This window comes from Trichomycterus rosablanca, chromosome 14 (assembly GCF_030014385.1).
Source record: "Trichomycterus rosablanca isolate fTriRos1 chromosome 14, fTriRos1.hap1, whole genome shotgun sequence".
NCBI classification, from domain to species: domain Eukaryota; kingdom Metazoa; phylum Chordata; class Actinopteri; order Siluriformes; family Trichomycteridae; genus Trichomycterus; species Trichomycterus rosablanca.
In genome coordinates, this window is record NC_086001.1 from 31,992,386 (window position 1) to 32,016,907 (window position 24,522).

At 43.8% G+C, this 24,522-nt stretch overlaps 1 non-coding gene across 1 annotated transcript; it reads left to right on the plus strand.

Annotated features, from left to right (window-relative positions):
- The first annotated feature begins 3,080 nt into the window (after window positions 1-3,080).
- On the plus strand, window positions 3,081-3,152 carry trnaq-uug (transfer RNA glutamine (anticodon UUG)). The gene has a single exon. It is a non-coding gene; the product is annotated as a tRNA-Gln (tRNA).
- Window positions 3,153-24,522: the final 21,370 nt, after the last annotated feature.

A 24,522-nucleotide genomic window follows, 5' to 3' on the forward strand; every position in this document is an offset into this window, starting at 1 on the left:
AAATCACTTTGCCAAGCAATGCTTTACAAAAAGCAGAACAAGTAAAGAACATGTGCATTCAGTGGAAGACACAGACCTCGAAGATACATTTTTCGTTGCAATGGTAAACCAAGAAAATGGTGCAAAGGAAAACATGCAAGTTGAAATAAATAAAGTAGTTAAGGACAAATGGATTGTACCACTGTCTGTAAATGGGACTGTAATTCCTTTTAAATTAGACACAGGTGCAAAAGCCAATTTGATAAGTGAGACTGATCTAAAAGGGATGAAGGTAAAGCCACAAATTCACAAAAGCATGGTGACACTCAAGGCATACAATGGACAGCAAATTGAAACTAAAGGTACTTGTAGACTTGCTGTTAAAGTCATGCATAGGGAATATAATTTGATGTTTGTTGTGGTTCCAGAAGGACATGACTCTCTCCTAGGTGACAAAGCTTGTGAAAACCTAGATTTGGTTAAGAGAGTGTTCAATGTTAACACTACCAATGTACAGCATAACAGTGTGGAAGCTATACTACAACAGTTTCCAGAAGTGTTCGAAAGATTTGGCACTCTTCCATACACATACAAAATACAACTAAAAGAGAATGCACAACCTGTTGTACATGCACCAAGGAGAATACCAGCTCCTCTTCGTAATAGTCTTAAACAAGAACTAGACAGAATGACATCTCTAGGTGTTATAAAGAAAGTGGAGGAACCTACAGAATGGGTTAATTCAATGGTGTGTGTTAAGAAACCTAATGGTGCACTGCGTATATGTATGGATCCAAAGGATCTGAATGCAAATATAAAGAGAGAGCATTATCAAATTCCCACTCGTGATGAAATAACAAGTGAAATGGCAGGAGCAAAGTACTTTTCAAAGCTAGATGCTTCACAAGGATTCTGGCAATTGAAGCTTCATGAGGACAGTACAAAGTTATGTACGTTCAACACACCTTTTGGAAGATATTCCTTTCAGAGAATGCCATTTGGAATATCATCAGCTCCTGAAATTTTCCACAGGGCAATGGAACATGTCCTGGAAAACATTGAAGGTGTACGTGTATACGTACGTGTATGTGTTATGGGGTTCAACTCTGGAACAGCACAATGAGAGACTCAATCGAATGGAAAAGCTGAGAAAGGTGTGCAAATAGTAAAGCAGCTACTCAAGAAAGCGAAAGACAGCAATGCTGATCCCTACTTAGCTTTACTGAGTTACAGAGCTACGCCACTGGAACATGGTATGTCACCGGCTGAGATTTTGATGGGACGTAAGTTACGTACAACATTACCACACATGGCTGGAAAGCAAAAGCTGAAGCATTTGCAGAAAAAACTAATGAGACTGAGACAGGGGCAGAAAGAGTATTATGACAGATCAACAAGATGTCTACAACCCCTTTCACAATATGACACTGTCAGAATTAAGGACTCACATGACTGGAACAAGAAAGCTACTGTTTTGAGTGAAGTTAGTCCAAGATCGTATACTCTCAGAACAGAAGATGGACAACTGGTCAGAAGAAATCGCAGAAGTGTTCTGAAAACAACAGAAGGTTTAGAAGTGCAACCTCATGATGATGCAGATGTGACTGTTCCAGATAATGTGTCATCACAACAAAATACAGTCACATGAAGAAACTCAATTACCTGTGTTGAGAAGGTCCTCAAGAAAAGTGAAAGTGCCTGATAGACTAAACTTGTAATTTTGTGATTAATGATGTGTTAATAATTGAAGCAAATTTAAGTGAATGGTTTATAGGTTCCAATTTATATTTTGTAATGTAAAGTTCATTGCTCATATTGTTAATCTTCAAAAAAAAGGAGGATGTAGTGATAAGCATACTGTATATGTATATGGAAATATGTGAACACTAGCTGGCAGTAGTGAGCAGCGTACAGTTTAAATTCATGTAAAAGGAATAAGAATGTTATAGCGACATAGATGAACCCAACGTGAAGTTGTTTTGTTCAATAAAATTGTTCAAGCTTAACAACATGTTTCTTTATTGAATAAGAGAAACATTACAAAATACATTAAATAAAAAGTAGCATATCGCTTTTATTGTCCTACCAGAATGACAACGTTTGAAGCCCAGGTCAATAGGACCTGCTAGATAGAGAAGGCTCACTTGTTTGTTAGGTTAAGTCCAAAAGTGGGTGGGGGGATCGAACCCACGACCTTGGCGTTATTAGCACCACACTCTAACCAAATGAGCTAACCGGCCGACCCACATACCTGAGTCTACACTGACAGCCCTACACTGATTCTACACTGACAGCCCTGACGGCCATCGTACAAGGTCAAGGCATATACCCACATACCCGATTCTACACTGACAGCTCTTCAGTTATGGACCTGCCACACAGAAACGATGGAGAGCTTTACTGTTGTTGAGCAGAACAGATCTTCGTGTGAGATGACTGAGGTTCATGTATTTTTCTTTTAAGAATAAATAAAAGCTGATGCTTTTAACCTCATACTTTCCTAATACTTTTATTCTACACACTCTACATTTCTTTTAGTCTTCTGCCATGTGCAGTGCAAGAAATTACACAGCAGCTCTCTTTTTATTTATTTATAAAGATCATGCCACATTCATTAGGTGAAATGAAGCCAGAATTAAAGATGGCAGAAGAACAGGGTGGTATTCTTACTTTCAGTGATTAAATTATTCAGGAAAGTCCTGATACACAGCACATGCTCACCTCACACTCTCTCAGCCACCTTTAATCGTAAGGGGGGTGTGGCCCACCTGTTTCCAGATAATATACACTGAGGTTCAAGGCATAATGGAAAGGGTTCAGTAATTGTGTAGTATTTTAAAAGAATTGTTTGTTTGTAAACTGTGAATTAGTTCTTAATCTGGTCGTGGTGTTAGTGAATTAAACCTACATCTCTCTGATGATCTGACCGATGAGCTGTCTGTTCTGACATGCTGCTTAAGCCCAGCAAGCTCAGTCGACACATGTGACTGCTCCATCCCAAAATATAATCGCAAATCATTGTTTACAGCGCCATCCAACAGCCAACTTGCTCTTAAATGACTAATTATTAACTTTTGGGCTTAAGTAAAACCTCACCGTGTGGTTCCATGGTGTAATGGTTAGCACTCTGGACTTTGAATCCAGTAATCCGAGTCCAAATCTCGGTGGAACCTGGTTTTATTTAGGTAAAAACACTGTTATCAGTGCTGAGTAGAGAATAGTGTTCCACATGTGACTGCTCTATGCCGAATTGTAACACCAAAAGGCAAATAATTGTTTACAGCTAAACCTAAACTAAATCCTAAACCTAACTCTGTGCAACTTTTAACAGTGGAATAGTTTTTAATTTTGATACTTGGGTGGCAAAGTTTAACTAAAATTACTTTTATTTACTGCCTAAAACTTCTAAAATACCTCAGAATTATATCAATTACGTAAGTTTAAAAAATCTGAGATGTGAAAGTAAAGTCTGAAGTTGTGTGTGTGTGTGTTTTTCTTTTTTGCTTTATTTACTCAGCAAATGGTGAATCTTTACGCCGATTAGTTTTGCAATGACACGGTTGTGACGCTGCCTCGCCGAACCCTAGGTGTAGGGACACGAAGTCAGCGGGTAGCAATGGCCGTGTGGCAAGGAAGCAGGGTAGACACAGCAGGTAGGTTTTTAGTGAGCGTTTTATTTACTATGCGTGAAAACCAATACAAACAAAACAAACAAAAAAACAGTACAAAACGGAAATCAAACGAGGTTTTAAAAAGAAAATCCTGACTAAAGCAGTTCAGGTTCTTTACATACTGACTAGACGCCAACCTCAACATCAGGTGGGTCCTCTAGCAGCCAGCCCCTCCTCTCTCTCATATACCTTTCCCCCTCACCTTTTAGCAGCTACACTCCTCCCCCTTTCTAATGGAATAAACCATTTCTCCTTTAACTAGGGGAAGAACAACTAAAACAATAAAGAAAACCAAATGTTACACCAAACAATAACAAACATACAAAACAAAACTTAAACAAATGTCGACATTAAATTTTAAGCAATTACACAATAATTAATTAATAAAAATATCCTTTTACTTTCCCCAGCCTTACCCATATCACCCCCCCGAGGTAGCTGAGGGCCCTTCAGCTCTCCCCAGAGCACACCTACCCTCCCGCTGGTACATGGATTAAGGTAAGTATAACAGGTAAGTATGATAGGTATGTAGGACAGGTAAGCATAAAAGGTAAGTATAACAAGTAAGTATAACTGGGGATGAAGACAACAGCTGTCTTCATCACACACCCCCCCCCCCATAACATCGTCACTACTCGCCGTGACGAGACAGAAAGTCCGCAGTGGTGTTCTGAGATCCCTTACGGTATCGCACCTCAAATTTAAACTGTTGCAGGGACAAATACCACCGTGTAATTCTGGCATTCGTGTCTCTCATGTTCGCCATCCACTGCAATGATCTGTGGTCAGTCTCTAAAACAAACTCAGTCCCTATCAGGTAGTACCTGAGCGAATCTAATGCCCACTTTATAGCCAAAGCTTCCTTCTCCACAGTGGAGTAATTCAACTCCCTCGGAAACAATTTCCGACTAATGTAGAGAATGGGCTTAAGATCACCGTCCTTCTCCTGCATCAACACTGCCCCAAGTCCACGTCCTAATGCATCAGTTTGCACCACAAATTGTTTACTGAAGTCCGGGCTGTGCAAAACCGATTCACTACACAAACAGTCTTTCAAGTACTGGAACGCTGCCTCACATTCTGCAGTCCACTTGATTTTTTGTGGCATGTCCTTCTTGATCAAGTCTGTTAAAACTGCTGCTCTTTTGGAGAAATTAGGGATAAAACGGCGGTACCATCCCGCAAGACCTAAGAAGGATCTAACCCTTCTTTTCGTGGTCGGTGCAAGACACCTCTTCACTGCTTCCACCTTGTCAACCTGAGGCCGGACGACCCCACCTCCCAGGACGTATCCCAGGTAGGAAACTGTCCCTTTCGCCAGGTGACACTTGCTGGAATTCACAGTGAGACCTGCCTTGCTGATGCGCTGGAGTACCTCTCAGACGTGTCGCACATGCTGATTGCATGACTCGCTGAAAATGACCACATCGTCAATGTAAGCTGCCGCAAAGTCTTCCGTGCCCTTCAGGAGACTGTCCATCAGTCTTTGAAAAGTTGCCGCTGCCCCATGGAGACCAAACGGCATAACCAAAAAATGGTATAGTCCTGAAGGAACTCGAAAGGCTGTAAGTTCCCTAACTTCTGGACTCAGTGGAACTTGCCAGTAGCCTTTACAGAGGTCAAGTGTGGTTAAAAACTTAGCCTTTCCCAGCCTTTCAATTAATTCATCCGCTCTGGGCATCGGGTACGGATCAAAGGCTGAAACTGCATTCAGTTTTGAAAAGTCTATACAAAATCTAAGTCCTCCATCCTTTTTCGGAATGAGAACCACGGGACTACACCATTCACTAGATGAAGGTTCAATCACCCCCATCCGAAGCATAGCCTCCACCTCTTTTTTTAGATCCGGGACCAGACGTGCAGGAACTCGACAGTTAGTCTGACGAATCGGTTCATTTTTCAGCAGCCTGATGTTATGCTGGACTTTGTCTGTTCTGCCAGGGTCTGCCCTGAAAAGACCTGAAGGGATGACTGTAGCCAACTCCTCACGCTGCATCCAGTGAAGATGATTCAGATCGGGTGCTGTGTCTGCACTACTGACCGTGGGGAAGTACTGCTCTGAGTTCTCTTCCTCTTCGCGTACAGCTCGCACCCATAGCTGTTCAGACATGTCTCCGTCCCGTTCTTTCCATGCCTTTAGCATGTTAATATGGAAAGTCTGTTTCTTCTTTTTCCTGTCTGGAAGTGACAGTTCATAGGTCGTCTTGTCGACCCTTCTTAGCACGTCATATGGCCCATGCCACTTGGCCAAAAGACTGGTATCTGATGTGGGTAGAAGAACAAGGGCTTTCTCTCCAGGCCTGAGCTCTCTGTCCTTTGCCCTCCGGTCGTACCAAGTCTTTTGTCGGTGCTGTGCCTTTATCACGTTCTCCCGAACCAGTTCTGTGGTCTTTGCCATGGTTTCTCTCATTTTAAGCACATGAGAGAGAACATTGAGTCCTTGTCCAATACTGTCGCCTTCCCAGGCTTCTTTGAGGACATCTAGTGGCCCTCTAACGTCTCTGCCATACAGAAGATGGAAAGGTGAGAATCCAGTGGATGCCTGCGGAACTTCTCTATATGCAAACAGAACATATGGCAACCATATGTCCCAGTCAGTTCTCACCTCACAGACGAAACGGCGCAGCATGGACTTCAGGGTTTGAATATAGCGCTCAGTGAGGCCGTCAGTTTGTGGATGGTATGGCGTGGTTGTAATGCCCCTCACCCCTAAAAGCTTAAAAACCTCCTTGAGCTGTTTGGATGTAAAATTAGATCCCTGATCGGTTAAAACCTCCTTCGGTATCCCTACCCTGGATATGAGCTGAATCAAAGCGTTGACCACTTGCCTTGTCTTCACCTTTCTCAAAGCAAAAGCCTCTGGATACTTCGTAGCATAGTCACAAACAATTAAAATGTAGCGGTTGCCACTATGACTTCTAGGAAGAGGACCTGCTACATCCATAGCAATGCGTGAAAATGGAACATCTATGATGGGTAGGCTAATCAAAGGGACCTTGCTTGCATTATTCACTGGGGCCGTAAGCTGACATTCTGGACAGGAGCTACAATACTTCACCACATCTTGGTACTGACTTGGCCAGTAAAATCTGCTAACGATTCTGTTCAATGTTTTAGCTATACCCAAATGCCCAGCCCATGGCTCTGAGTGCCCCAGCTTAAGCACCTGCTGCCGTAAATCTTTGGGTACCACTAGCTGTTCATAGCTTCCCTTAACCCTGTACAGGATGTTGTCTTTAATAAGGAAATGTGTGTCACCTCTATCAGTGCCATTAGTGCACTTTGAAAATGCCGGTTTAAGTGTGGGGTCACTAGTCTGCTGCTCTGCAATGTCAGACACCGGCTGCTATAAATCAAGATCTACTGGAGCAATATTCTCCACCAAAGGTGTACCCTTAACCTTCTCCTGTCTCCTAATGGCCTTGGGTTTGTTCTTTTTAGAGACTTCACAGTAAGGGAGTTCCCTCAGCAATGCCACCTTATCCTGCACCATTTGTTTGGATTGTGCTCGAGTCATTACCAATACCTCTGCCTCAGTCTGCTTCTGAATTAGGAGATCTACCAGTATAGGAATATCTCTGCCCAAGATTACTGCATAAGGAGCCTTTTGCATGATGCCTACCTTAAGCAGGTAAGGTTGACCATTAACCTCCAAGCTAACCTCCGCTGTAGGATAAATCTGCTCATCCCCATGTATGCATTTAACTCTAAGCTCACCGGAATACTCAACCGGTATATCCGAAAGACACTCTGCCAATACCATAGTCTGACTAGCACCTGTGTCAAGCAAAGCTTTACACGTCCTGCCTCCGACCTTGACTAATAGAACCACGTCCTTGCTGTCATTTTTAGATTTAAAACTTTCTGCCTTTTCAGGGGAATATCACAGTTGGTTAATACTACTACGCAGCTTAGGACAAGCATTAGCTTTATGACCAGTCTGGTTGCAATTGTAACACCTGATAACTTTGTCTATGCTACGGTTAGCATTGCCAGGTTTAGCCTTAATGTCCGTACTATGCCAGCGACTCTGAGTAGATGATCTAAAAACCTGGGGTCTCAAACCACTGTCATAACAATCCACAAACTTACCCTGTTCGCCACTGGACCAAGGCTTGCTCTGCTCTCCCAGCTTGAAACTGCCTTCCGACTGTCTAGCTGCAACATACGCTTCTGCTAGGGTGATGGCTTGGTCAGCTGAAGCAGGGCTGCGTTCAATAATCCAGCTGCGGAGTTCAGGATTTACCATCTTGAGGTATTGTTCTAAGATAATGGTGTCCCCAATCTGTTTTTTGGTCTTTTCTCGAGGAACCACCCACTTCTGGTACAGTCCCTTCAATCTGGTGTACAATTCCCTTGGCGTTTCATCAATTTCCACAGCAACGTCTCGGAAACGCTGTCTATAAGTCTCTTTGTTAATTTCGTACTTTCTCAGTACTGCACTTTTAATTTTTTGATAGTCACAAGCATCATCAGCGTCCATAGCGACATATGCACCTCTAGCTTTACCTTCCAGAAGAGGGATCAGATGAAAAGCCCAACTTCCTTCAGGCCACTGCGCCGCTTGTGCTAAACGTTCAAAAGTAGTCAGTAAATGTTCAATGTCGTCTGTTTCCTTTAATACTGGCAGTCTCTGAGCAGGCCAAACCATCTGTGAAAACTCTCCGTCATCTCGCACCAACCTGATGCTCTCCGACGCTGACTGTGAGCTCCGTAGAATCCTTGCCTGCGATTGACCACTCGGCTGCGCCATCCCAGTGTATTCGGACGCCGCCGCAGGATGACTCCTCTGCATCTGCCCCTGCAATAGTCCAAACTGGTGTTGAAGAGACCGCCATCGCTGGTCCTGACGAGCCAACTCGCGTTGCATCAGCTCATCTTTGCCGCGCTGCTCCGTGATGAACCCCCGGAGTAGCTCACACACTTGCTCCAAGCTCGCCGGTGTGCTCCCCACGGTAGATTCATCCACTGCTGCCGAAGACTGGCTCGGTTCACTCGTGCTGTCCCTCCGCACTTCCGTGAGTGAAGTTGCTGCTTTTTTCGGAGGCATATTTTCAGCCGTATCCCTCCAATGCCTCTGCCGCTTTTTGTTACAGTTCTCTCAGCTCATGGGCGCAGCCATCTTTGTTTAGGGCCGCCGCACGCTCTGTACCATCGCTCCGTGTGGCTTACACCGACGCCGCCATCTTTGTTTTGCCCACCGTTCATTACACATGCGTCATACGCCCACCGCCAAACACCGCCGTTGCCTCTTTTACGCCGTCTCCTTGGCGCTTAACAAACGCTATCGAGGTAAAACTCCGCTGCCACCATTTTGTGACGCTGCCTCGCCGAACCCTAGGTGTAGGGACACGAAGTCAGCGGGTAGCAATGGCCGTGTGGCAAGGAAGCAGGGTAGACACAGCAGGTAGGTTTTTAGTGAGCGTTTTATTTACTATGCGTGAAAACCAATACAAACAAAACAAACAAAAAAACAGTACAAAACGGAAATCAAACGAGGTTTTAAAAAGAAAATCCTGACTAAAGCAGTTCAGGTTCTTTACATACTGACTAGACGCCAACCTCAACATCAGGTGGGTCCTCTAGCAGCCAGCCCCTCCTCTCTCTCATATACCTTTCCCCCTCACCTTTTAGCAGCTACACTCCTCCCCCTTTCTAATGGAATAAACCATTTCTCCTTTAACTAGGGGAAGAACAACTAAAACAATAAAGAAAACCAAATGTTACACCAAACAATAACAAACATACAAAACAAAACTTAAACAAATGTCGACATTAAATTTTAAGCAATTACACAATAATTAATTAATAAAAATATCCTTTTACTTTCCCCAGCCTTACCCATATCACCCCCCCGAGGTAGCTGAGGGCCCTTCAGCTCTCCCCAGAGCACACCTACCCTCCCGCTGGTACATGGATTAAGGTAAGTATAACAGGTAAGTATGATAGGTATGTAGGACAGGTAAGCATAAAAGGTAAGTATAACAAGTAAGTATAACTGGGGATGAAGACAACAGCTGTCTTCATCACAACGGTTCCAAGGTGTTGATGGTTAGCACTCTGGACTCTGGTGTGTGTGTTTTTCTTTTTGGCTTTATTTACTCAGCAAATGGCAAGTTTCATTTGGGAGCCGTAAACACTATCATATACCGTACACATTATCAATACCATAAACACTATGTACAAAACATGTGGAGCTATTCTTACTACAATAAAACACACTGAACTGACTTTTAAAGTGAAGTTCGAAATGTTGTACAGAGATCGTTCCCATCTAGTGCTAGATAAATTACAGCTTGTTGCTTGGGTACAGATTTGTGACTTTATTATTAAATTGTTGTTGTTGTGTTTGTTGTTATTTTTTAACTGTTCATGTTTTAAAGTGTAAAACCATAAGCAGCACCGTCTATAAATAAATGAATCTTGTGCTTCCAACTGAGATTTTTGTTTACGTGAACAATATCTGAAATTTGACGAGCTTGATTAGTTTGTAATATGTGATAAAATGATGAATGAACCTAAACACTTGCTTTTTAATTTTAAGTTTTTATTTATTTATTTTAGTTTCAGTACAACGTGACACCGGCAAGATAAAGAAAGCAAAAATAAAGTGTCCCAAGTGTTTTTGTAACGTGTTGTAGACCTGCAATGGCGACTGTTTTTGGTACAGGAAAGAAAAGGCAGAATGCAAGTGAAAATGTGTAATTGGGCAACCAGCACTGTGTAAATATTAGACAGAACACATGATGGGTTATTTTAACTTGTTGGGTTGTGCAGCTTAACCATTGTGCTGGATTAAATAAAATTAAGAAAATACAGCATTAAAGCATAATCTCAATAAAATACGCTACAATTTAACACTATAATACAATACAATACAGCGACAGTAAGTCTGTGTCTGTTTCTGTTACTTATTCTGAATTGTGTTTGTTTGTAAACTGTGAATTAGTTCTTAATCTGGTCGTGATGTTAGTGAATTAAACCTACATCTCTCTGATGGTCTGATCGATGAGCTGTCTGTTCTGACATGCTGCTTAAGCCCGTCTAGCTCAGTCGGTAGCGCACGAGACTCTTAATCTCAGGGTCGTGGGTTTGAGCCCCACATTGGGCGAGTGGCTTCATTTAACATCTACAGAAACAAAATAGGACGTTCTTCCACTTTGTACAGCCATTCTCCGGTGACTTATCAGGTGGATATTTGTGCTTGTAGGACTGTTGTTTACTGGATGTTTCTCAAGTTACTTATTTCCACTATTCTGTGGGACTACACATTGTTGTTGTGTCTCATATCCGATGATCAACAGGCAGGTTGTGCAATAAAAGACACTCGTCCCTGGGTGAGCTCGAACCACCAACCTTTCGGTTAACAGCCGAACGCGCTAACCGATTGTGCCACAGAGACACACGCACAGACATTTCATTGGACGGTACACATGGTTCACATGACTTGCTAACTTTTACAGCAGGGCAGTTAAGTTTGGCAAATTGAAATAATGGCATGTTTCTGACCTGAATGAGAGGGGCATTAAAAAGATCTCACACTTGTCAGAGACAACGTTTGAAGCCCAGATCTATAGTACCTGCTAGTTAGAGAAGGCTTACTTGTTTGTTAGTTTAAGTCTAAAAGAGACAGTGGCCCATACGGGGATCGAACCCGTGACCTGGGCGTTATTAGTACCACGCTCTAACCAACTGAGCAAACCGGCCTATGTCCAAGAGCAGGGCATATACCCACATTCCTGATTCTACACTGACAGCCCTTCAGTTATGGACCTGCCACACAGAAACGATGGAGAGCTTTACTGTTGGTCTCAAATTCGTCTCGGCTGTAGGAGAGGAGACTTAATGAATAAATTCAGTTTAAATATTAATTTAAAAAACTTGATGATTTACCAGGTCGTTTGTTACAGTTTCCTTTCCAGTCGTACCTCCACAAAAACCAAAACACTCAATCTGTAAAAGAAAGACACATGCATGAATGTGATGAGGTTCTAAAATTTTCTAATGTTGCGCTCACTATTAAAAGTCAAGAAGTTTTAAGTAAAAAAAAAATACAATAAATCATTTAGAGAGTTTTCTCAGCTCTTAAACATAGTAGAGGGCCACTTAAGAACACACCAGGGTTAAGTAAATTGTCAAAGTGCATCTTTTCAGGGGACTATAACAAAGTACATACATAACACATAAAAAACAGTTTAACGTAGAAAGTACTTACTAGTCTAGAGGTTCATGTCAAAGTGTCTGAACTGAGATTCGTTGGCAAGTGGAGCAGTGAAATCCTCAATTTGTTTTGGATCATTTTTTCCAAGAGCATTAGTGATGGACCTGAGTAGGCCGAGCTTTTCATTATGTTGTTGTAGCAGCAGCTCTAATACAGTAAAAAAATTTCTCTCTCCATTACTGTTAGTAAAATATCATTAACAATATTCAGTTTCTAAAAACACACACAAACACACCTTATACACACATGTAATGATCATTTGACAATCATCATGGACATTGAGGTCACTAGGCCCATCACTAGAGCTAAACGTAAAATATCCTTCAGGAATCTTCAATATATCTCTCCCTCTGCTTTCTCAGATTCTCTTGTTAAAAAGATGTCTGTCTGTCCTGTACTGTCTAGTAATTCATCTGACCTTGTCGATTACTATAATGACATACTCGCCTCATGTCTTGATGAGCTGGCTCCTTTGAGAACCAAATTTGTTTCATTTAGTCATTCCGCACCATGGTACACAATTGAGCTTCACCAAATGAAATCCCGTAAACGCCAGCTTGAAAGACTTTATAAGAAAACCGGTCTAACAGTACATTATCAGATTTATTCTGATTATCTTCAACATTACAAAGACGCTCTTACGGCAGCCCGATCCACTTACTATTCCGAACTCATACATGCTGGATCAACAAATCCTAAGACTCTCTTTTCCACAATAAATAAACTTCTCAAACCAGTTGACAATACTACCAATTCCTTTACAGTTGACAAGTGTAACTCTTACCTCTCATTTTTTCAAACAAAAGTTGAGAATATCCACAATTTTCTGACAGTTTCCCCTGTCATCTCTGTTTCTCCGCCTATCTCATCTCAATTTATTACCCAGCCTCTGTCTCAGTTCTCACCTGTGTCTCTTTTGGACCTATCTGAGATCTTAACAGGGATGCGAAGCTCCACTTGTGTTTTGGATCCTGCTCCATCAAAACTTGTTAAGGGTTGTTTTCCAGTTATCTCATCACTTATCACAGAGATAATCAATTCCTCTCTTAGTTCTGGCTCAGTCCCTCAATCACTCAAATTGGCTGCTGTTACTCCCATACTTAAAAAACCTGGACTTGACTCTAACATTATGAGTAACTTTCGGCCCATTTCCAATCTTCCATTTCTGTCGAAAATACTGGAACGTGTTGTTGCCTCACAGCTCAAAGATCACCTAAATTCCAATAATCTATTTGAATCATTTCAGTCTGGTTTCCGCCCCCAGCACAGCACTGAGTCAGCCCTCCTCAAAGTCACAAATGACCTTCTTCTTTCCTCAGACTCTGGACAAATTAATATTCTCGTCCTCCTTGATCTTACTGCAGCTTTTGACACCATTAATCACTCCATTCTTCTGTCCCGCCTTGAATCCTCTGTCAACATCACTGGTACTGCCCTTTTGTGGTTAAGGTCATATCTCATAAACAGACAACAGTTTGTTAATATCAACAATTGTAGTTCTGCCATTGCTCCACTGTCCCAAGGCGTTCCCCAAGGCTCAGTGTTAGGTCCCCTTTTGTTTATTCTTTATATGCTCCCCCTTGGTGACATCATACGTCGGCATGGTTTACATTTCCACTGCTATGCTGATGATATTCAGCTTTACATCTCCTCCAAATCCATTAATACTGAACTTCACTCCACTCTGACAAATTGCATCACTGAAATGAAATTGTGGATGAAAGCTAATTTCCTCAAATTAAACTGTGAAAAATCAGATATGATCATCGTAGGTCCTACAACCCTGGCAAAAACCACAAAAAAATTTCAAATTACCATTGATAATGACACTTTGTCTCCGTCTTCTAACATCCGAAATCTTGGTGTAATTTTTGATAGCAACCTCTCTTTTGACCGCCATGTAAATCACATCACCAAAACTGCTTTCTTTCATCTAAAAAACATAGCACGTCTACGTCCATCACTCTCCTTTTCTGCCGCCGAAACCTTGATTCATGCTTTTATTACATCCAGAATTGATTATTGCAATAGCATCCTTTATGGTACATCTAACAAAATCCTAAAAAAACTTCAGTATATCCAGAATTCAGCTGCTCGCCTCCTTACTCATACTCGCTCCCGTGATCATATTACACCTGTTCTACAAAAACTTCATTGGCTTCCCGTTGCTCAACGCATTCAATTCAAAATTCTTCTATTCACTCACAAAGCTCTCCATAATCAGGCCCCATCCTACCTCACCGACCTGCTCCATCAGCACATTCCCTCCCGTAGCCTTCGCTCTTCTGAGGCTAACCTACTGTCCATACCCTCTAGGACCAAGCACCGGACCTGGGGTGACAGGGCCTTTTCCATAGCTGCTCCATCTTTATGGAATGCTCTCCCCAAACACCTACGAGATTGTCCTGACCTGTCCAAATTCAAGTCACTTCTCAAAACTCATCTATTCAGAGTGGCATTTAACTTGTAACAACACAAAATAAATGCTTTTATTTTTGCTATTCTTTTTAATAGTTTTTATACTTAGATCACGACAGAAATGTGAAGTCCTAGATCCTAAAACTTGTAAAGTTTTCAGTTTCCTGATTGCATGTAAATCTGTCCTGTTTCTGTCTAATTTTAAGAAATTGTTCTATATTTGTTGTTCTCTCTCATAATTTAGCTAATTTTTAATGAACTGTCTTATGCTGCTCTCTTTGTTTTTATCTTAATTATTCTTGATGTTGATGTACTATTTTGATTTTGTACTATGATTTGTATGGTGTATGTACGTATTTGTTTTGATTATTTGTCTTATGTAAAGCGTCTTTGAGTATCTTGAAAAGCGCTATATAAATAAAATGTATTATTATATTATTATTAATACAAACACACATCAGTACACAATCACACATCATACACATGTATGAGGTGTCAATACAAGGGTGTGTCATGGTATGGGGGTGTGTCAGTACCAGTACCAGGGTGTGTCATGGTATGGTGTGTGTCAGTACCAGTACCAGGGTGTGTCATGGTATGGGGATGTGTCAGTACCAGGGTGTGTCATGGTATGGGGATGTGTCAGTACCAGGGTGTGTCATGGTATGGGGATGTGTCAGTACCAGGGTGTGTCATGGTATGGGAGTGTGTCAGAACCAGAGTCTGTCATGGTATGGGGTGTGTGAGTACCAGTACCAGGGTGTGTCATGGTATGGGAGTGTGTCAGAACCAGAGTCTGTCATGGTATGGGGTGTGTGAGTACCAGTACCAGGGTGTGTCATGGTATGGGGGTGTGTCAGTACCAGGGTGTGTCATGGTATGGGGGTGTGTCAGTACCAGGGAGTGTCATGGTATGGGGGTGTGTCAGTACCAGGGAGTGTCATGGTATGGGGGTGTGTGAGTACCAGTACCAGGGTGTGTCATGGTATGGGGTGTGTGAGTACCAGTACCAGGGTGTGTCATGGTTTGTGGGTGTGTCAGTACTAGAGTGTGTTATGGTATGGGGGTGTGTCAGTACCAGGGTGTGTCATGGTATGGGGGTGTGTCAGTACCAGGGTGTGTCATGGTATGGGGGTGTGTCAGTACCAGGGTGTGTCATGGTATGGGGGTGTGTCAGTACCAGTACCAGGGTGTGTCATGGTATGGGGGTGTGTCATTACCAGTACCAGGGTGTGTCATGGTATGGGGGTGTGTCAGTACCAGGGTGTGTCATGGTATGGGGGTGTGTCACTACCAGGGTGTGTCATGGTATGGGGGTGTGTCAGTACCAGGGTGTGTCATTGTATGGGGGTGTGTCAGTACCAGTACCAGGGTGTGTCATGGTATGGGGTGTGTCAGTACCAGGGTGTGTCATGGTATGGGGGTGTGTCAATACCAGTACCAGGGTGTGTCATGGTATGGGGGTGTGTCAGTACCAGGGATTGTCGTCGTATGAGGTGTGTCAGTACCAGGGTGTGTCATGGTATGGGGGGGTGTCAGTACTAGGGAGTGTCATGGTATGGGGGTGTGTCAGTACCAGGGTGTGTCATGGTATGGGGGTGTGTCAGTACCAGTACCAGGGTCTGTCATGGTATGAGGGTGTGTCATTACCAGTACCAGGGTGTGTCATGGTATGGGGGTGTGTCAGTACCAGTACCAGGGTGTGTCATGGTATGAGGGTGTGTCATTACCAGTACCAGGGTGTGTCATGGTATGGGGGTGTTTCAGTACCAGTACCAGGGTGTGTCACGGTATGGGGGTGTGTCAGTACCAGGGTGTGTCATGGTATGGGGGTGTGTCAGTACCAGGTCTGTCATGGTATGGGGGGGTGTCAGTACCAGGGTGTGTCATGGTATGGGGGTGTGTCAGTACCAGGGTGTGTCATGGTATGGGGGTGTGTCAGTACCAAGTTGTGTCATGGTATGGGGTGTGTCAGTACCAGTACCAGGGTGTGTCATGGTATGGGGTGTGTCAGTACCAGTACCAGGGTGTGTCATGGAATGGGAGTGTGTCAGTACCAGAGTGTATCACACACACTTATACCTAGGGTACCCTGTTACCCCCAGGACATGGGGAGAACATGCAAACTTCACCGGGGAATCGAACCCAGGACCCTCCAGAAGCCGTCCGACAGTGGACATCAAGTCAGTATATGTGCAGTCACATGAATCCAGTCATGCCCATATATGGTAAAGGTAAATTCACTCTGCTCCCTCGGAACGCTGTGACATCACAATGTGGACCTGTGCTCTTCAGGAGCAGCATTTAGATTTTCTCCTCATTTACGATGGCTGCTTCTCTGAGACAGAGGTTTCTGCGTGTGCTGTGTTGCGGGGCGCCTCCCCGGGCGTCCTCCGGGGGCAATCCCGGTCACGGGGGCGGCGCGGAGGCCGAGGAAGCGCTCCTGATGGAGGGGTTTCTGTTTAAGAGGACCAGGAGTGTGTTTAAAACCTGGAACAGGTCTGTACACTGATGCTTAGTATATATATTAGAAATTATATATATATATATATATTATATACATATACAGTGTATCACAAAAGTGAGTACACCCCTCACATTTCTGCAAATATTTCATTATATCTTTTCATGGGACAACACTATAGACATGAAACTTGGATATAACTTAGAGTAGTCAGTGTACAACTTGTATAGCAGTGTAGATTTACTGTCTTCTGAAAATAACTCAACACACAGCCATTAATGTCTAAATGGCTGGCAACATAAGTGAGTACACCCCACAGTGAACATGTCCAAATTGTGCCCAAAGTGTCAATATTTTGTGTGACCACCATTATTATCCAGCACTGCCTTAACCCTCCTGGGCATGGAATTCACCAGAGCTGCACAGGTTGCTACTGGAATCCTCTTCCACTCCTCCATGATGACATCACAGAGCTGGTGGATGTTAGACACCTTGAACTCCTCCACCTTCCACTTGAGGATGCGCCACAGGTGCTCAATTGGGTTTAGTCCATCACCTTTACCTTCAGCTTCCTCAGCAAGGCAGTTGTCATCTTGGAGGTTGTGTTTGGGGTCGTTATCCTGTTTGAAAACTGCCATGAGGCCCAGTTTTCCAAGGGAGGGGATCATGCTCTGTTTCAGAATGTCACAGTACATGTTGGAATTCATGTTTCCCTCAATGAACTGCAGCTCCCCAGTGCCAGCAACACTCATGCAGCCCAAGACCATGATGCTACCACCACCATGCTTGACTGTAGGCAAGATACAGTTGTCTTGGTACTTCTCACCAGGGCGCCGCCACACATGCTGGACACCATCTGAGCCAAACAAGTTTATCTTGGTCTTATCAGACCACAGGGCATTCCAGTAATCCATGTTCTTGGACTGCTTGTCTTCAGCAAACTGTTTGCGGGCTTTCTTGTGTGTCAGCTTCCTTCTGGGATGACGACCATGCAGACCGAGTGGATGCAGTGTGCAGCGTATGGTCTGAGCACTGACAGGCTGACCTCGCACGTCTTCAACCTCTGCAGCAATGCTGGCAGCACTCATGTGTCTATTTTTTAAAGCCAACCTCTGGATATGACGCCGAACACGTGGACTCGACTTCTTTGGTCGACCCTGGCGAAGCCTGTTCCGAGTGAAACCTGTCCTGGAAAACCGCTGTATGACCTTGGCCACCATGCTGTAGCTCAGTTTCAGGGTGTTAGCAATCTTCTTATAGCCTCACCATCTTTGTGGAGAGCAACAATTCTATTTCTCACATCCTCAGAGAGTTCTTTGCCATGAGGTGCCATGTTGAATATCCAGTGGTCAGTATGAGAGAATTGTACCCAAAACACCAAATTTAACAGCCCTGCTCCCCATTTACACCTGGGACCTTGACACATGACACCAGGGAGGGACAACGACACATTTGGGCACAATTTGGACATGTTCACTGTGGGGTGTACTCACTTATGTTGCCAGCTATTTAGACATTAATGGCTGTGTGTTGAGTTATTTTCAGAAGACAGTAAATCTACACTGCTATACAAGTTGTACACTGACTACTCTAAGTTATATCCAAGTTTCATGTCTATAGTGTTGTCCCATGAAAAGATATAATGAAATATTTGCAGAAATGTGAGAGGTGTACTCACTTTTGTGATACACTGTATATTCACTCAATATTATATATATACACTCAATATTATATATATATATACACTATTATATATATACACTCAATATTATATATATACACTCAATATTATATATATATACACTATTATATATATACACTCAATATTATATATATATACACTATTATATACAGTATATATACACTCAATATTATATATATACACTCAATATATATATATATATATATATATATATACACTATTATATACAGTATATACACTATTATATACGTATATACACTCAATATTATATATATATACACTCAATATTATATATATATATATATATATATACACTATTATATATACACTCAATATTATATATATACACTCAATATTATATATACAGTATATATATGATGTGTTTGATCTCTGCAGGCGGTGGTTCATCATACAGAACAATCAGCTTCTCTACAAGAAGAGGTTTAAGGTAGGTCACATGACTTTACATGATCTAAATCAGCTCTCTCCTGGACTCTGTGAAATACCCATAATGCACCGCAGTCTTACGCCCCTCATAATTCAGGTGCATCACAGCAGAGGTCGACTTCTGTGCCGGGCTGCGTCCCAAACCGCCCCCGTCGTGTTTAAGTCTGGGACGATTTCACCGCCGTTTATATCATCGACTGTATAAATAAGAAGGTTTTATGTTCTATTCCCCCAGCGTGACTTCATGGTGCTGGCTGAAGACCTGCAGCGCTGTTCGGTCCAGAGCTGCGAGGACACCGGGCGACGCTTCTGCTTCCAGGTGGTCACGCCCACAAGGTAAGTCCAGATCTATAATCATCAGAGATAGTCAGACAGACAGATGATCAATAGACAGACATACAGAAAGATAATCAATAGACAGACAGATAGATGATTAATAGACAGACAGATAGATGATCAATAGACAGATAGATAGGCAGACGGACAGATAGACAGACAGATAGATGATCAATAGACAGATAGATAGGCAGACGGACAGATAGACAGACAGATAGATGATCAATAGACAGACAGACACATATTAGACATACAAATAGATAGTCAGACAGACAGACAGACAGACAGACAGATGATCAATAGACAGACAATAGATAGATAGACAAGATGATTGATAGACAGACATACTGATAGATAGACAGACAGATAGATACAAGATCAATAGACAGACAGATGATTAATAAACAGACAGGCAATAAATAGATAGACAAGATAATTGAGAGATAGACAGACATACATACAGACAGATGACCAATAAGCAGACAGACAGATAGATGCTAGATAAACATATGGATAGACTGATAGACAAGAAGACAGATTATAGATAAATAGATAATCGATAGACAGACAGACAGACAAATATTAGACAGACAAATAGATAGTCAGACAGACAGACAGACAGCTAGATAGATGATCAATAGACAAACAGACAGATGATCAATAAACAGACAGATAGATGCTAGATAGACATATGAATAGACAGATAGACAAGAAGATAGATTATAGATAAATAGATAATTGATAGACAGACAGACAGATTATCAAAAGACAGATCAATAGTCAGACTATTTATCTATCTGTCTATCTATCTGTCTATCCATCTGTCTGTCTGAATGTCTGTCTATCTATCTGTTTATCTATCTACTCAATCTGTCTGTCTGTCTGCATCGTATATAATCTGTATCTATCACCGTGTGTGTACAGGAGCTGTACGTTCCAGGCTGACTGTGAGGCAGGTAGACGGGCGTGGATCAGCGCCATTCAGAACCTGACTGAGAGAGAAGAAGAAACAGTCGAGAGCGAGGTGAATTATCATCACCACTATACTCCGGGAGGGGAGGGGTTCGGTTCTCAGCTCTGTAACACCAGTTTAATGCGTCTGAATCAGGAGGAATCAAACGGGTACGAGGACGATTCGAAATCAGACTCCAGTAAGACGTTAGTGGACGGGGAGATTCAGTTGGAGGACTCAGACTCGAGCGAGCAGACAGACTCCCAGGGACCGCAGGCGTCTTCTAAAGCTACAGGTAACCTTAACACCACCACATTCAAGTCCGACACTATTGAACTCTAGTGACTATGTAATTAACCCTTGGGCTTCATAGGTGGGATCAGTTCTGGAGAAGTCGTCTGCGATGCTCCCGAGAACAAGAGTGAGTACGCCGAACCTTTATTTGGACCCTTATTTTTGGTCTACATGAGCCCATGAAGCATCATTGGTGATATTTGTGTTGAAGATGCTGAAGGAGAACCTGCTGAGGAAGAACCTGCTGAAGGAGACCCCGGTGAAGGAGAAACCACTAAAGAAGAAACCACTAAAGGAGAAACCGGTGAAGGAGAACCCGGTGAAGGAGAACCCGGTGAAGGAAAAACCACTAAAGGAGAAACCGGTGAAGGAGAACCCGCTGAAGAAGAACCCGGTGAAGGAAAAAACGCTAAAGAAGAAACCACTAAAGGAGAAACCGGTGAAAGAGAACCCGCTAAAGGAGAACCTGCTGAAGGAGAAACCACTGATGGAGGACGTCAAGAGGAGATGACGACCGACACGAACCCAAACAGCTTTGAGAGCCAATACACTGTTGGAGAGCTGCTGGGAAAGGGAGGCTGCGGTTCGGTCTACGAAGGCATCCATAAGGTGGACGGGAACCAGGTGAGTATCAGTTTGCTGTGTTGATCCTCTCCTTGGTCTTCCTATGGCTGCAGATACTTGTGTCGACCTATCAGGACTCAGTGGGATGGATGGGATCTTCCAGCATGGCTAGAAGAGCATGACCCAGGCCCAGGCCCTCTAAATCCACAGACTTGAACCCACCTCGAATTGTCGTGTTGGCTCAATGGATCCTCCCCTGGGTCCTCCTATGTCTCCAGATACCTGCAACGACCTTCCAGGACCTTATTGGGTCACGGGGACTTCCGAGTACCACCCTGGCCCCCTGAATTCCCTTTGGTCCCAGACTTGAACCCAATTGAGCATCTATGGGACCTCCTTGATGGTTGTGTTGGCTCTACGGATCCTCCCCTGGATCCTCCCTTTGCTCCAGATACCTGTGACAACCTTCCAGGACCTTATAGGGTCACGGGGGCTTCCGAGTACCCTTCCCCCTGAATTCCCTTTGTTCCCAATCTACAGATCCTCCCCAGGATCCTCCCTACAACCTACCGGGACATTATTCAGACAAACCCGGGATGCACACTAAGAAGATCTGAGTCACTGGTGATACCAGATACCACGGGATGCCTTCGGATGTCTCGTGGAGTCCACGTGTCGGTGGTCCGAGTTACTCCTGAAGAAGGTCTCATTTCGTGAGCTGGCTTCCCAGACTTGAACCCTGAGGAGCGCCTCGAGCAAATGCAGTCAGCACGGCTCCAGACACCCATGGCGACCTACTAGGACCTTATCGAGTCTCTTCCAACCCTTGTATTAAAAATCCACTAATGACCGTTTACTTGTGTTTGTTTAGGTTGCCATCAAATACGTGGTGAAGGATGAGCACCTCAGATTTACCAGGATTGTAAGTGACTTTACCTTTCAGATGAAGTAAATACTGTATAGACTGGATACACATTAAATCATTTGTTCTTGTCTCTTCTACCATCAGCCCGGCGAGACAGAGTTGCTCCCCGTCGAGGTGGCCCTGATGCGCATGGTGTCCAGGCCGCCCGCCAGCCCGTACGTGCTGAAGCTCCTGGAGTGGTTCGACACGCCCGAGCGCTGCATCCTGATCCTGGAGCGGCCCGTCCCCTGCGTAGACCTCTACCAGCTGATGCTCAAGAAGGGTAGGCTGAGGATGCAGTTTGCCCGGCACGTAATGCGGCAGGTTGTCCTGGCGGTGCTCCACTGCCGGGATCGCGGTGTCTTGCACAGGGACATTAAGCGCCAGAATGTCCTTCTGAACACGGAGACGCTGGAGGTGAAGCTGATCGACTTCGGATGCGGCGACCTGTTGAAGGACACTCCGTACTACACATATTCAGGTAACTGTGCACCAATGAGGGACGGGTACTTTGGTTTGGACTTTGGGTACTAGTTTGTCTTCTTTGTTCGTGTAGGCACGTGGGAATACTCGCCACCCGAGTGGATAACCAAGCAGAAGTACTATGGCTGCCCTGCGACCGTCTGGAGTCTGGGCGTACTGCTGTATGTCTTGGTTTGTGGACGCCTGCCATTTCGGTCTAGGAAGGAAATCACCAAAGGGCGTCTAGTGTTCAAACCTGGTGTGTCTGATGGTAAGGAAGTATATACATTAAGACCTGCAATTACGCTGACCAGGCATAACATTATGACCACTGACAGGTGAAGTGACTCTATCAAGGAGCGAATCGTGATGGATAGATGACTGGGGTCAGAGCATCTCCAAATCTACAGCTCTTGTGGGGTGGTCCAGGGAGGGTAGAGTGGTAAACCAGCGACAGGGTAATGGGCAGCCAAGGCTCGCTGATGCATGTGTGGCCCGATCCAACAGACGAGCTCCTGTAGCTCAAAGATAGCAGCAGACCAGTCAGGATGCCCATGGTGACCCCTGTCCACGTCGCTTACCTGGGGGAACACATGGCACCAGGATGCACTATGGGAAGAAGTTCTGCCAACATTCTCCTGAGAAACTTTGGGTTGGGTCACTCTGACACGTAGCTCCTACCTAAGCACTTGAGGACCACGTCCACCCTTCCATGGATTCCCCAGATCTCGATTCTGTGGGATGTGCTGGACAAACGAGTCCGATCAATGGAGGCCACGTTATTAGAAAGGTGATCATAATGTTATGCCTGATCGGTGTATCTTCTTCAGATCTAAACACTGTATAATTTGAATCTGCATTGTCGCACTCGCCAGCCTGCTGCCATCTGATCGAACAATGCCTCAAGAAGAAGCCCAGCAAGCGTCTCACCCTCGGGCAGATCCTTCTGCACAGGTGGTTTGATGAGTAAGCCGAAGACTAGGTCCAGACGGTGTATATCTTTAACTGTACAGGTTTCTGAAGGCTTCTGCTAACGGTAAAAACGATCAAACCTTTTAAGATTTGAGCTTTTTTACAGGAATAAGAAGGTTCAAGAGCTCTGGGAGGTCTTTCTGGGTGAGTAGCAGATGATGAAGGTTTGATATCTATGCAAGGTTTAAGTCTCTATTTACAGGACCTCACAGGACCTTACCGGACCTCAAGGACGTCACGATAGCGTAACGGTAGACCTCTATAAATTAACATCTCCAACCTTTCAGGGCTGGATCGTGTCTAACTGCATTTCTTGCTTGTTTTCTCGACGCAGGTCAACGAGCATCTCGATCCGGAAGACAAGGAGATTCTTCTTACAGTTACCAGCAGCTTCTTTGTTTATTAAATAAATAAATTGTTCAATAAAGACATGAACTGTACCGTTATCTGTGTGTCTGTGTGTTATTAGCACGTTTTTAGGTGTCTGTGTGCACACACTTTGATAGGACACCCAAAAGACACGTATGATACTGCTTGAGATGCATCTTCAATTTAATTGGAGGCCATCTGTGGTCAATTGGATTGATTGGACACAATTGGGGATCGCAGACACTTGCTTAAACGAGGTCCCACAGTCCACTGTGGCCATGGGGTCAAAGGAATCATCTGCAGACCTCGGAGGAATAGATCTTGGCAAGGGTACGGACCACCAACATCCATAAATGGAAGAAGTCTGGCCTGGCCAGGAGGTGAACAGGAACCTCCGGCATATCCTGGTGGAGACGTGAGAACCTTCCAGAAGATCAACCATTTGAACTAGGTGCCAAAATGCACCTAGAGGTCTCTCGGACCACTAGAATCAAGTCACGTCTGGAGGAGACCAGGCACCCGGCTAATGCCACACCTACTGTGAAGCATGGTGGTGGCAGTCCTGATAGAGGGGAAGATGAATGCAGCTGATCCGTCCTGCAGTTCTTATATATTTTATTTATTTGTATTCAACAGCACTGACACACTCATGTTAGGACGACCTTTTGAGGTTTCCAGTGTATTTCACTGTGCACATTCTTTGAAAGTAAAATTGTTTTATTTCATTTATTTTTGTTTATTTAAAATAACACTATTAAACCTTCATC